At 35.4% G+C, this 15,090-nt stretch overlaps 1 protein-coding gene and 1 pseudogene across 1 annotated transcript in view; one reads left to right on the top strand and one right to left on the bottom strand.

Moving 5' to 3' along the window:
- KLHL1 (kelch like family member 1) overlaps nt 1-15,090 on the top strand; it is a 303,818-nt gene that overhangs the window by 27,884 nt on the left and 260,844 nt on the right. The gene's annotated exons all lie outside the window — the stretch shown is intronic.
- Nucleotides 1-15,090, bottom strand: part of LOC112313463 (S-phase kinase-associated protein 1-like) — a 32,057-nt pseudogene that overhangs the window by 9,637 nt on the left and 7,330 nt on the right.

Genomic DNA, 15,090 nt, shown 5'->3' with positions numbered 1-15,090 from the left:
AGCCCCCTTTAAACTAGTTCTCTGAACGCGTCTCTGAGTTTTTGAAATGCAATATCAGGACAACTCTTTAAAGTCTCTATGGATGCGACACACTTGTTTATCTAACTTTACCTATACAGTAGTTGCCCCTTACTCTGGGTTTTGCTTTCTGTGGCTTCAGTTACTCACAGATAACCATGGTCTGAAAATATTAAATGGAAAAATCCAGAAATAAGCAATCTATGTTTTACATTTCTTGCCATTATGAATAATATGATGAAATCCAGCACCATCAACTCCAGCCATCATTGTATCCATGCTGTTTGTGCTACTCGTCCAATAGGAACTTAACTGATTGTTATGGTATTGCGGAGCTTGTGTTCAAGTAACCCTTATTTTACTTAATAGTGCCACATTAACATAACTTGTTTTTAAAGATTTTATTTATTTATTTCTAGAGAGGAAGGGAAGGAGGAAGAGAAGGAGAGAAACATCAAGGTGTGGTTGCCTCTTGTGCACGCCCTATTGAGGACCTGGCCCACTGCCTAGGCACATGCCCTGAATAGGAAGCAGACCAGTGACCCTTTGCTTTGCAGGTCAGCACTCAATCTACTGAGCTACACCAGCCAGGGATAACATTACTTTTATTATAGTATATTGATATTATTTTTCTATTTTATAATTAGTTACTATTGTTAATATCTTACTATGCCTGGCATAAATTAAACAGAGTATAGAGTTTAGTACTATATGCAGATTCAAGCATCTGCTGTGGGTCTATACCCTACAGATAACAGAGGACTACTGTATCTTACAAAATATCACCTTGCCATTAATCTAGTATTACAATTAGAATATTTTCATTGAGCTAATTGTTGCTTTACTAATTCAAATTAAATTTTGCCCTCATTGAGGTTAGATAATATGGCAACTGAGTCTCATCTTTATTTTAATTCCTTGAAAAGAAACGGTACTGATAAATCTACTGCTAATCACATCCCCCTCCTACCTACGAGGTAAGTGAGGTCAAGCATTGACATGTAGACATGGGAATTTCCTATTTGGGCCTATACGAATCTAATAATTTTACTAGATGCAATTTTGTCTTCTTTCCAAGCAGCCTCGTTCTCCCAAATTCAATCCAGTCAGCCGTGATTGAGTCAATATATTCTTATATCAGAAAACTTTTAGAGGGTTGCATTATATTTCTTTTACATAAATTAGACAATTTCATAGATGCCCTGTCATGACCTCTCTGCTTCATATAAGAAGACTCATTTCCACGTAATATCTCGTTTAAAGAATCCAATTTTCTTGTGCTAAAAAGAACTAGTGGTAATTTAAAACAAAATTATTTCTCGTGAATGGTAAAATTAAACTTAGCTTTTACCATGCTGTGGTAAAATTGATAATTCCATAATCAGATACAAATGTTATCCTCAAATAATGTCATGGAAGAAATTGTCCTTATTTAGTTGATTGGTCCAGCGTATTAACTAGCTTTATGTACATATACTCCTGATAAAATGTATATGCCGGTTCGCAGCATGAACTGTGGTCCTGAATTCCATGCAGCTTTTATACCTTATCCATCATACTGCACACTTTGACACCCACTCCCCAAGGGTGGTCAGCCCATTTGTGGCAAAGATCTTTGCCTATGATATAATTACTTCACAGCGCCGTAATAAACAAAGGCATAAAAAACTTTGCAAAAGCAAGTTAATGTCAAGTATGAACTTAAATTTGGAAATAACAATTACTTTAAGCTCTATCAAATTAAGTAGCACCTCCCCACACACACTTTCTGTGTCAAAACACTATTCTGAATGTATTTTTTTTCTTTTAATGAGGCATATACTTCAGAACATAAAGATAAAAGATGGAAAAACAGAATATTTCTATTTCTTTTTATAAAATAACTACAGTGCTTAGGAATACTTAGATTTTACCTCTTTATTCCCTTACCTATCTAAAGGTAAGAGTCTTTGGTTCCTTGGTCCTGTCCTATGTATAATAGTTTTGACCGAGAGCTCTTATAAATTGGACATGTAAAATTAATAGAATTTATCTCTCAATCCATTGTCATGAATTGGCTATTATGTTGTAAAATTTGTAACTCCATATTCTAGACTTCAATATATTCTTTTTTTTAACCCCAAACATCTTTACTCCTGAAATCAAAATATCTATATGTAAGAAGATTTTATAAATGCCAATTTTCTTTTATTTTTGTATAACTGCATTAAGATGTAAATCACATACCACATAATTCACCTATTTAAAGTATACAAATCAATGTATTTTTTAAATAGTCATGATTGTTCAACTATCACCACATTTAATTTGGGTCCACTAACAGCTATTCCCATACCTTCCAAGCCTTCAGATCTAGGCACCCACTAATCTGTTTCTTATTTTTAAGATACTTGGAACTATTGAAAAGACTTCCTGTTTTAAACTTTTTTTTACCTTGAATGATATTTCACCGTAGGTATTCTATTCTATTAGTTTGAAGAAAGTTACAGATTCTACCGGCCCTGAAGGGAAGGGGATTATATGAGGATATAACTCACTGCAGACTAATTAGGTAGTGTCCAGCACAAAGTGTTGTTATATATAATTCAGTTATGGAGTACATTAGATTTGCCATTGCCGATGACTATTGACTGTCACACACTTTTGAGTAGCTGTACATTAAAAAGGTGTGCTTTGGAAACAGAAGTTACAGTGTACGATGGAGAAGACAGAAAGTGAGTCTGTCTTCAGATTTACTTCAAGTCTTCACTCCACTGAATTACTATAGTTTAGATAGATATCTGATGATGAAAGCCTACATTTGAGTGGCAAGTTCTGTGGTTTGGAAGAGCCAATGCGGTGGCTAGGGAAATTAAATGGAATTCAGGGTGCTGATTCTCTCTTTCTTAAAAGTGCGTACTGGAGCACAGGTGTCAGACCTGTTAGCCAAACATCTATAACCACAGAGAGGAAAGGCAGGTGAACAAAGAAAAAGAGAAGCAATGTGTTCACAATAGGTGATAATCTACAAAAATGTATAAGAGTCCTCATTGTATGAAAGTTGGCTGTGAGAGATCACTAAACATATTTATAGAGCTTACTTGTAAAAGTGTCATTTAGAATTACAATAGATGAGACCATATTTGTTTGGTCTACTGTCAAAACCAGCACTCCTCTCTGAGGAGCTGGTCCAGTAGGGAAATTTTTTAAATTAATAACTCATATTCTAACAAATAAAACTGATGTACTGAAACAGATTGAAAAATTATGGTCTGGGAGGAAACTAGAAGAATCTATGGGAATGCTGAGATTAGTTGAACAGTTAAAATAGGACACAACATCGCATAGGTCCACAACCTCAGCATTTAAAGTTTGCCCAATTAAAACAAAATGAAAGTTTTAAGTGCACGGAGCCTTTTTGATAGTAGGAGATACCCAATATGGACAGATGATCATTTTATGAGAACAAAAAACATATAGACTCTGCAAAACTTAAATATACTGTAGAAAAGAAATACTTTTAATGAAAGAAAAGGAACTACAAGGTCTGATCTTGACATGTGATTTAAAAAGGAAAAGGAAGAACAAGGAAAAAGATAACAAATAGGTAAGAGAAAGTTAAAAGAGGGAAAAGAAGAGAACATGAAGAAAGAAAAAGATAGGGCTTGTGATAACGAAGACAGATAATTCATTCACTAAGTAGGCACATAAGCTAACTTTCTGAACAAATATCAAGTAGATCTTGGAACCGCAAAGGATCATGAGTAGAAAACAAAGGTGAGGCAGACCAGGAAGGAGAAGAAACCAGGATAGATCAGGGGAGAATAAAAACATAGATCTTGTATTCAGGGTCAAAGAAAGTTTTTTTAAATAAGCAAGAGAGAAAGTCATACAAGCACAGAAGCAAAAGTTGAGGCAGAGAACAAGATAGAGAGTAGGAGGTGAAAGAAAAGAACTGAAGGAAAGTGATACTTTTTAAAATGAGGTCAGTGGGACCAGTGAGGACATGAAATCTCAAGGGGACACTCAGTGCAATGACAACTTACATAATAAGGCCTCAAATCGAGCAAAAGAATATTGTTTAAAGAACTGGAATAATACTGAAAATGGCATAAAGAATGATATTAAAATTAAGTGAAAGAAAGCTATATAGTTGAATAGAAATCTGTAAAGACTATTTCTTTATTTTTTTTAGTTAAAAATTAATTCAGTACTGATATGCCCACTGGATTTCACAACAGGTGATAACTTAGGTCCCATGTGATTTTTCTCTAAGTTTTTAAAGGAAATATTACCTAAACATGTGGCTCTCTCAGTCTTTAATTGCAAGTTTTCTCTTGAATTTTAAAAAAGAGATTAAACATTAGTATTCATGTAAGTCAGAATTAGAGGGCTTCTCTCCTATTCTTAACTTTCAGTAAATAAATGAAAATAAAATATCTTTAGCTTTTTGTTAACAAAAAATATATTGAATGGTGAAAGATAAATACCATATGATCTCACCTAAATGTGGAACCTAATCAACAAAACAAACAAGCAAGCAAAATACAACCAGAAACATTGAAATGAAGAACAAACTGATAGTAACAAGAGAGGAGGAGGGAGGGGATAATAGGGGATAACAGGGGAAGGGCCATCAAAGAACATGTATAAAGGACACATGGACAAAGCCAAAGGGGGCAGGTTAGAGGGTGGGAGGTGGGGATGGGTGGGGTGAGGGGGCATGATGGGGTGAAAATGGACACAACTGTCCTTGAACAACAATTAAAAAAATTATATTTAATTTAATTTGACTAGTGGTAGAAGAAAGCACACTATCTACATTTTCTAATTTTTGTATTCTTTAAGTTTTCAATTGGAAGTAGTATGTATGTATTCCAATATTCTCTCTCATATACCCTATTATGATTAGATATTACCCCAAATTATAGCTAAATCACATATGATCTCTAATGAAACTAGCTATAATTTTATCAAATGCTTACCATGTGCCAGATGCTGTACTAAGCCTTTTCCATGAATCATTTTATCTTTCCGACAACTAACATCGATGGGATAGATAATATTGTTATTTAATTTTTCAAATGAGAAAACTGAAGCCCAGCTATATCCCAAAGCCTGATACTTGGCACAGGTTACAGGTAAGATTATAATTCTGTTATTTACACAAAGATGATAGGTAGATAGGTAGATTAACCTGCTGTCAAAATTTCACTTTCCACTTTAGTATAACACAAGAGAATCTGTATACCCAGTTAGTGATACCCATTTACATTTTGGCTCACAAAAGAAAAAGTCCCATTCCAGATTTAGATGATTTAAGAATGAATCTCCAGGCTTGGTGGTTTAGATCAGGAGCCCGTTTCTCCACTGATGTATAACTGTGTACAATGTTGTGAGGAGGAGGAGTACAAGAAAAGTGTCTAGCTCATAGAAGGTTCTAACTAAAACTTCACCATTACAGCAGTATAACGCAGTGTAAAGAGCACAATATTTGGAATCAAAACCTCTGGGTAGTCTCATTTTGCCAATTACCTCTAGCAAGAACCCTCTCTCTTTCAGTTTGCATCTTCACTTGTAAAATGGGCCTAACAGTTGTATTACCCACCTCAAAATATCACTTAGAGGATGAAATGAGGTATTCCATGTTAAGTTATTTGAGAATTATAAAGCATTTATTAAAGTGATCTAAATGCTAAAATTTAAAAAAAAAGAATGAATCTATTTCCTTGAAATTCATTGGCTATCTGAGCAATGTATATTTCTCTGAAAAAAAAAAAAAAGACTATCTGGGAAGGCTACTGAACTTATTGTATATCTAACATTTTTATTCTAAATAATCTTTTTCACACTTTCTAATAATACTATTGACCAAGTAGAATCTAGCCACATGAGTAGCTCTTATAGATTCTGAATCTTTTACAAATTGTGGCAAGTATGAAATCTTCCAGGACCTAACTGAAAACAGATCTAAAAAACCTGGAGTCCAAACCTGACTTGATGACTCACAAGGTACTTACCTTAAGGTAAATCTACCCTTCTTTCTGTATTTTCTATTTGGCTGTGAGGGTTTCCAAAGACCTCATTTTAAGGTCACCAAAGCCCTAAAAGTTTATGATATCATTTTAAACATCTGTATTTTTTAGTCATAATGGTTCCTTTTAAATTTCTACGGCTATGCCTTACTGAATTTAATAGAAGATGCTCACAGGCCAAAGTCAAATATTTGAATTTCCACATTTACCTTGATGTTTGATCTGTTCAACTTGAGAGTTTTCCACTGATCTGCTTGGGTTGCTTAAGATGCAGTTTTGTGATTGCCTTGTATTATTCTGCATAGGCCAGGACTGACACAGGAGAAAATAAAAGGTTTGTTTGTTTTTGTTTTGTGTTTTTTTATTTAAACCATTTTAATTATTTTCAATTATGGTTGACATTCATTATTATATTAGTTTCAGGTGTACAACCCAATGATTACACATTTTATACTTACTAAGTGACCATCTTGTGATCACTCAGTAAGTATATAAATCTTGTATCCATCTGACACTATACATAGTTATTAAATATTATTGATTATATTCCCTTTGCTATACTTTACATCTCTGTGACTATTTTGTACTTAATCTCTTTACTTTTTTCACCCATCCCCACATCCCCGTACTAACCATCCAGCAACCATCAAAATTTCAAAATTGTTCTCTGTTATCTATGACTCTGTTTTTGTTCTGCTTGTTTGTTTATTTGGGTTTTTTTAGATTAAGTTGTTGAGAGATATGTATTTCCTGCTATTTTATTGTTCACAGTTTTATCTTTATTTTTTCTTCCTTTCCTTAAAAAAATACCCTTTAATATTTCATGTAACACTGGTTTGGTGATGATGGAGTCTTTTAAGCATTTTCTTGTCTGGGAAGCTTGTTATATGTCCCTCAATTCTAAATGATAACACCGCTGCATAGAGTAATCTCGGTTTTATGTCCTTGGCTTTTTATCAGTTTAAGTATTTCTTGCCAATCCCTTCTGGCATGCAAACTTTCAGTTGAGACATCAGCTGATGGTCTTATGGGAGCTCCCTTGTCAGTAACTGTTTTTCGCCTGCTGCTTTTAAGATGTTTTCTTTGTGTTTAATCTTTGGCATTATAATTATGTGTCTTAGTGTAGGCCTCTTTTGGTTCATTTGTTTGCAACTTTCTCCACTTCCTGGACTTATATGTGTTTTTCCTTCACAAGATTAGGCAAGTTTTCTCTCATTATTTTTTCAAATAGGTTTTCAAGTTCTTGCTCACTTTCTTCTCCTTCTGGTACCCTTATTATGCAAATGTTGGTGTGCTTGAAGATGTCCCAGAGGCTCCTTAATATTTTCTGGATTCTGTTTTTTCTTGTTGTGGTTGTTGTTGTTATTGTTCTTGTTGTTTTGCTGTTCTGATTGCATGTTTTTTGCTTCCCTATACTCCAAATTGCTGATTTGTTTTTCAGCTTCATCTACCCTACTGTTGATTCCACGTAAATTATTCTTAACTTCAGTTAGTGTATCCTTCATTTCTGACTGGTTATTTGTTATAGTTTCCATGCCTTTTTTTTATTTTGTTGAAGTTCTCACTAAGTTCATTGACCATCTTTATAGCCAGTGTTTTGAACTCTTCATCTAGTAGATTGTCTCCATTTTGTTTTGCTTTTTTTCTAGAGTCCTGTTCTTTAATTTGGAACATGTTTCTTTGTGTCCTCATTTGGCAGCCTTCCTGTGCTGGTTTCTATGAATTAAGTAGAGTTGCATGGTAGAATGGCCTTATGTAGTAGGTGCTCTGTAGAGGCCAGTGGCACAGCCTCCCTGATCATCCAAGCTTGGCAGTCCAATTCCCCTCTTCTGTGCAGGCTATATACACCTTCCTGTCATAGTTGAGCCTTGATTGTTGGCACATCAATGCAAGAGATTTATCCCCAGGCCAATCAACTGCATGGAGTGGTTGAAGCCACCTACTACCGATCTCCAACCTGCAGGATCAGCTATACAGGGCTAATCCCACAGAGCAAGACTTATCTCAGCAGAGCTCTGGGACATGATAAGTCCATCCTTTGAGTGTGTCATTTGAGGAAGGTGGTTAAGTGGTGTTTATCATGGTCTGTAACTGTCTACTGGGGTTTCTGGCTTTGGGGATTCCTGGGAGGTGCAGGTCAAGGTCAGCCACCACCTGTGTTCTGTCTGGGGACATCCAGCATGAGCTACAAATCAACCTGCAGGTGGCTGCTACTTGTGCTGGACCTGGAGGTGACCAGGCAAGACCAAGCTGTGAACCAAGTTTGCTGCTAGTGCCAAGCATGAGGCCACTTAGCAAGGGGTATGGGGCACACTGAGTCTAGCTGCTTTTTGTTTGAGAGATTTTAGGAAAGTCTGAAATATGAGCCAAAACAGTCTATTCATATGAAAAAGCCACTGAAAAGAGCTTGGATAGTCCCTCACCAAAGTGGGGTGAAAAATGTGAGCCAGGTTGATAGAGACTTAGGTATGGAGCTCACCTGCCAGCTTTGTTGGGGTAGGGCTTAGAAAGGAACCATAGCCTCTGCCAGCACTGCTGTCTAGCAGAAAACTGTCTTCCGAGCTCTCACCATGATGCCAGACAACTCTGTTCTTCCCCATATGTCCCTGCTGCTTTTCGAGTTGCTGTCCCAGAACTGGAACTCAGAGGGAGGGAGTCAGAGTAAGTACATGTGTGGGCCCTTTAAGAGGAACTGCCTGGATTCCAGCATCTCTCCGTCACACTCATCCACAATTGAAACTGGTTTTTATATCCAGAAGTTATGGGAACTTCTCTTCCTGGCACCTGAACTCTGGGATAGGGGGCTGCGACTTCTCACTCCTCAAGGAACACCTTAGCAGCTGAGATATTCTTCTTTATTTTTATTCACCACACGTGGGTGTAGGACCAGCCTATTCCCTGCATCTCCAGCCCTCCTATTAGTCTAGATGTGGCTTCTTCTTTAAATCCCTAGTTGTAGGACTTCCTTTTAGCTAGGTTTCTGGTAGTTTTGAATGCTGGTTATCCTGTTGTTCAGTGGCAATTTTGATGTGGTTGTGGGAGAATGCAAGTACTGCACTTACCTACACTGCCATCTTGACCAGAGGTTGAAATTAGAAAGTTGTATAACTTCCTTCTCTTACCTGCTCAAAGATCTTCCTGGATTCTGCAGCCTACAACAGTGTGGGAAAAGGATTTCAGCTTTCTTTAAATTGTGCACTTCAAATCTGCAACAAAGGGTAAGAGAAAGAAAAAGGGATAAAGACCTGTTAATAAATACTTCCCTTAACTTCACCATTTCAGTTTTATCAATAAATCTTTAATGCACTAATTTTCAGAGTTAGCTTTAAGAGGTTTACAGATTTATGTATCTTCACCTCTGTGCTTTTGCTGGAGCGTCTTCTTTCTCAGTCTTCTTACCCAGCTTTAAAGAGTCTTCAATCTCACTTCTGTGAAGTCTGCTCTCTCTCAAGTACAGTAGCCTCACTCTTCCAGACTGTAGGACACTCACTATACAGATCACTAATTTGACCCTGATCACATTCTGAATTTATTGTTCATTGCTATTTTAATTATGTTATCCATTCAGCTACAATGTCATTTTTTTAGAAGAGCTACATGCATTTATTGGAAAACTTCAATATATAAATAGAATTAGTTTCTGAATGTGTTCAATAAGTTAGTTATTTAGGTATCACAATTCATTTCCCATGGAAAAACAAATGTTAGAAATCCAAATAAGGATATTGGTGGAGCTGGTGAGTAGGCTTCACCAAAGGATTATAACTAGTATTTGGTTCTTTAGCATAATGCATTTTATTTCCAACACAGAAGTATTGGCTATTTCTCTCTCATGCTCCCACAAAACCTAGAGCACTGCCTTGGCTACAAGAAGAAAGTTGACTATCTGACAGGGTGTATTTCACACTTATTGTCTACTGTTTACTCCATCACTCAGAATATCAAGTCAAGAACATAATCTCTTTATAATATTCATAATATATATTTTAAAAACCCAGAGATTTACATTTTAAAAAATAATAAGTTGAATCTGTAAAGGTTAGGATACATATAAACTTAGCATAATGTGTTGATGGTTATGCACTTAGACTTTATATATAAAATGGATGGCTATATATTATTTAATAATATATAATATTGTCTTTATATTATGTAGTATATGAATTTATATATTCCATTATTTTAGGAAGAATCTATAAAATGCAAATGTGTCTACATAAACGTGAAGATATCTACCCTCCTGTTTATATGCAAAATCATATCTATTGTTCTAATTTTATGTGTAATATATCATTTTTTGAAATATCAATAAAATGTAAGTTTAATGTAACATTTTATATTTTATTTCATGAGGTCAAGCTATGTAATGATTCGGAGGCTTTTATTTGATTTCTTTGCCAATAAGATCAAAGTCAATTTGAACTGGTTGGTCAAGAGTTAGCCAACATGACTTGAATGTTATAATTTGCTTTTTAATATTTTCTGAGATAGGTTTTCTAGCCTTATACTATGTGTTCTGAAGAACTTCTAGTGATATGTTAAAAACAATAAGACAAAACAATGTAAAAAACAAAACTACTGACAACAATAATAAAACCACTTTACTTAAGTACTTAAGGGGAACATACGGAATTAGCATGAGAATGTGAACATAGCTAAAATGTCAAGAATCAGTTCTGAACATAAAGTTCTGGGAAAATCAGAAAACAAGTACCTAGCCAGCTAAGATTCAGGAGCTGGATTACAGTACCACCACAGACCAGCAACTTGTATTTTTTATTTCCTCCTTTCTTCAGCAGGAATGTAGGTATATAGCTTTTATTCTATGCTTGTCCCACTATATTATATAGGGAACCTTTAAGGTAGTGCTTGTCTCTATTTACACAGATCCACAGAGGAACAGGTGTACTCTATTAGTAGCTGCATTTAATGGAACTACACATAGGAATCTAATCCATACCTTGACTGGATTTGAATGTTGGTATATGGGGACTTTTAGCTGACAGTATACCAAGATGAGACTCAGGAGCCTTGGGAGAGAAGTAAATGTATTTTGCATATGGAAGTTCCATGAATCATTGGGGATTAGAGGGTGAACTGTCAGAGATGGACAGACCCTGGGACATGACTGTCACATCCACATCCTTTGGTTGAGTGAGAATGAGGCATGTGCCTTGCTTCTGACTAACAAAATATGTCAAAGACGATGATAACTCTCATGATTAAGCTTCATTACATTGCAGAGGGAATAGGATGATAAATATAGATACAGGTATAAATGTAACTTCATCCTTCAGCATACACAGAATAGGCTGTCTCTTAGAGAAAGTGAAATGCCAAGTTGTGAGAGGACCTGCAGAGAGAGCCACATGGCATGGATCTGCTGATAGACTCTCGCAGCAAGGAAATGAATTCAGCCAAGAGTAAGTTGGGAGGCAGATTCTTCTTCAGCTGAGCCTCCTGTAAAGCAGCGCAGATAGCACCTTGACTGCAGTAGGGGAGTCCTTCCTCTGGACCTAAGCAAACGGAGACATAATAAATAAATGTGTTTAGAGTTTTAAATGTTTTATCTGTTGTGATGTGTTATTCAGAAATAGAAAATTAATGTACTACTACTGCCAGTTACCCAGAACAAAAGTAGCACCAGAGGTGTGGAACTTTGAGTTTTGAACCTGGAAACTGGAAGAAATTGGTTAACCTAAACCTCCCTTACATTCCTGTTGGCTCAGAGGTACATTTTAAAGGATACTTGGTATAATGTTTGTGAAATGTCCAGAATTTCTACACAAATAATTATTTTTATGATATGTACTTTACAATATTTCTGGAAAAAAGAAGTTACTAAATGAAGTGATTGAATTAAAGTAATATAAGGGTAATATTAAAACCAATGATCTTTTAAATTGGCTGAACATTTATCAACTTAACAAAATTATGTTTAAACAAAATCAATTTAAAAAGCAATTGCATTCCATATAATAGTAGCAAACAATCTGAAGTGAAATTAGAAAACAAAACAATTTTCAGTAACATCAAAAATGATCAACTTCCTAGGAATAAATCTGTTGGAAACTGTTCAAGTTATCTACAATGAAACATACAAAACAATGTTGATAGAAGTCCCATAATATCTAAAGAAATGGAGAGGTATGCACTTTTTATAGATTGGAAGACTTACCGTTGTTAGTATGTTCCTATTAGAACATTTATAGATTTAATGCACTTGGAATCAAAACCCCAGGTAGTTTTATTTATAAAATTGACAGTTTATTTTATTTATTTTATTTTTAAAGATTTTATTTATTTTATTTTTAGAAAATTGGAAGGGAGGGAGGAAGAGTGAGAGAAACATCAATGTGTGGTTGCCTGTGGCATGCTCTTTACTGGGGACCTGGCCCGCAACCCAGATGTGTGCCCTGATGAGGAATGAAACTGGCAACCCTTTGGTTTGCAGTCCGGTGCTCAATCCACTAAACCACACCATCCAGGGCTGACAACTTATTTTAAAATCTGTGTAGAAATGTAAGTAATCTAGAATAACCAAAAAAAAAATGTTTGGAGAAGATAAACAGTTTCAAAACCTATACTTCCTGATTTCAAAGATTACCATAGGACTATAGTAATTAGGACAGAATGGTGTCAGTGTACAAAACAGAGCTAAAAGATCAATAGAATAGAATAGAGAATCCTAAAATAGACCCTCTCACATTCATGGTCAATCAATATTTAATCAAGTTTCCAAGTCAATTCAATAAGAAAAGTTTTTTTTTAATTGTGCTTAGAACAACCGAAAACTTGCACAGAGCAAACCAAACCTCAACTTCTACCACAGTACCCAAAAACTAATTTCACATGCATCTCAGGCCTAAATGAAAATGCTACAACCATAATCTTCTGGAATAAAATATAGTAATATATTTTATGACATTAATGCCTGCAAATATTTTTAGAGAGGAATTAAAAATCACTGAACATGAAAGAAGAAAAGTAATAAATTGGATTTAATCAAAACTTAAAATCTCTGCTAATGAAAAGACATTTTTAGGATGGAAATATATAAGCCAGAGAGTGGAAAAAATTGTATATCAAAGAAATATCTGGGGTAATAGAAATGTTTTACATTTTATAATAGATATGAATTACACTGCTATATATAATTGTAAAAATAAAAAATCTGTAAGTGGGCAGTATAATATTGAGGCAAAACTCAGAAGTAAGAAGTTAGACCTGTTTAAGTAAATGAACAACATTGTGGAGGTGCTGGGTGATATAAGAGGATTAAAAGGTAATGAAAAAAATAAAATAAAATGCAAAAAAGAAAGAAACATCAAACACTTTAATGGCCAAAAATAGTCCACCAAAAATCAAATGAAAACAATTATCTGTAAAAATTTGAAATGCTGATAACTGTAGGACATGCTATATGTGGGCATATAATAATAATACATTTAAATGGTGATCAAATTTAAGAATTTTGCTCACATTCAGTAGTAATTTATGATAGCAACAAGAAGTCTCATTCACACCTATCAACCTGGCAAAAAACTTAAAGGACTGTCATCTATATTCAGGTTGGAACTTTGAAACAGGTGACAAAAGGACTACTCTTAAATTTTTTGGTAGCATTGTGGTATTACAACATTAAGGAAGCATTTCTGAGGATAGCTCTAAATATTAAAAATACAGATATTCTTTAACTGAGAGTTTTGCAATCTGGGCATTACAGACATTCTGGCCAGATCATTGTTAGTTGTGGGGATCTGTCCTGTGTGCTGTAACATATTTAGAGCATCCTTGGCCTTCATCCACCCTTTCCAAGTGTAGCAACCTAATGTATTTCTGGGCATTGCTCAGTGCCCTTTGGGGGACAAAGTCTCCCTTGGTTAGAACCACAGTTTTAAGTTAACCTATCAAAATATCTTTATTGCCCTGGTAAATAGTCATTTTAATGAAAAATATGGAAGACCTTCAAAACTATAAAAGGTGCAACCACACCATAAAGTATTATGGAGCCATCAAAATAATGAATCAGCCCTATACTGGAAGATTAAAGGGATGTGCATAAGGTACTATTCAGTAGGAAGGAAATAGGGAACCCAGGTGTAAAAATAATCACCCTAAAAGTTAAGAGCTCTTAGAATTTCATAAGGTTCTATTCATGTATTTGACAAAAATGTCCAAATGTATAACAAAATACATGAATAAAATTGTTAATAAAAACTAAATTATAAGATAGTTTTGGCTGGCCAATATATTAGCTTGTCAGCATATTTATAAAACTAATATGAGCAGATGTTCTAGTGAGGAGAGGAGGTGTGGCAAAGTAAAGAGACAATATTGACCTCTATAGCTAGTAGATACAGAATGGCTTTGTTTTAAACTTATGTTGTAAATGATTTAATTTTAAAGCTCTTTCCTCTAATTATCATACCTCTTATCATATCATACCTGCCATTATGATTTCCTTTTGGTAAGTGTAAAATGACCTTGTGGTCACCTAACGGCTGCACTCTCTGAGCCTTTGCCAAGGGTTGACAGGTGTCTGAAACGAGAGCCAAGCAATGTTGGCACACTCCTCAGATTTTGTCCCTGGTCCAATAAGACAGCACTCAGACTCGCAGACACACAAAAGCAATGTGAGGTCCATGCAACCTGCATCCTATCGGACTCTGCCAGACTCTCACACCAGGCTACATGTTGACTAATGAACAGCATGCTGTACCAGTGGCAGTAGACTGCCACAAGGAGATGTATATTGGCGCCTGTCCATAGATCCTTCTTTCACTTACTGAACCAGAGACTGATTCAAGAGCTATCAAAAACTGGGGGACACACTATCATACCCTGATGTGAACCAGTGTTGAGATCTAGGAATGTGTATGAAGAACCGGGACAAAGACAATGGGGAGGGGAGATTGAAGGTGGCAGGTGGGGGTGGGTAGGGCAGGGTAGAGTAGTGGGGAAGGAATGGAGACAACTGTAATGCACAACAATAAAAAAATTAAAAAATTAAAAATATTAAAAAACAACATTCTAAAAGAAGGGAGTAAATTAAATT

Source organism: Desmodus rotundus, chromosome 13 (assembly GCF_022682495.2).
Source record: "Desmodus rotundus isolate HL8 chromosome 13, HLdesRot8A.1, whole genome shotgun sequence".
NCBI classification, from domain to species: Eukaryota; Metazoa; Chordata; class Mammalia; order Chiroptera; family Phyllostomidae; genus Desmodus; species Desmodus rotundus.
This window is presented reverse-complemented; position numbering and strand designations above follow the sequence as displayed.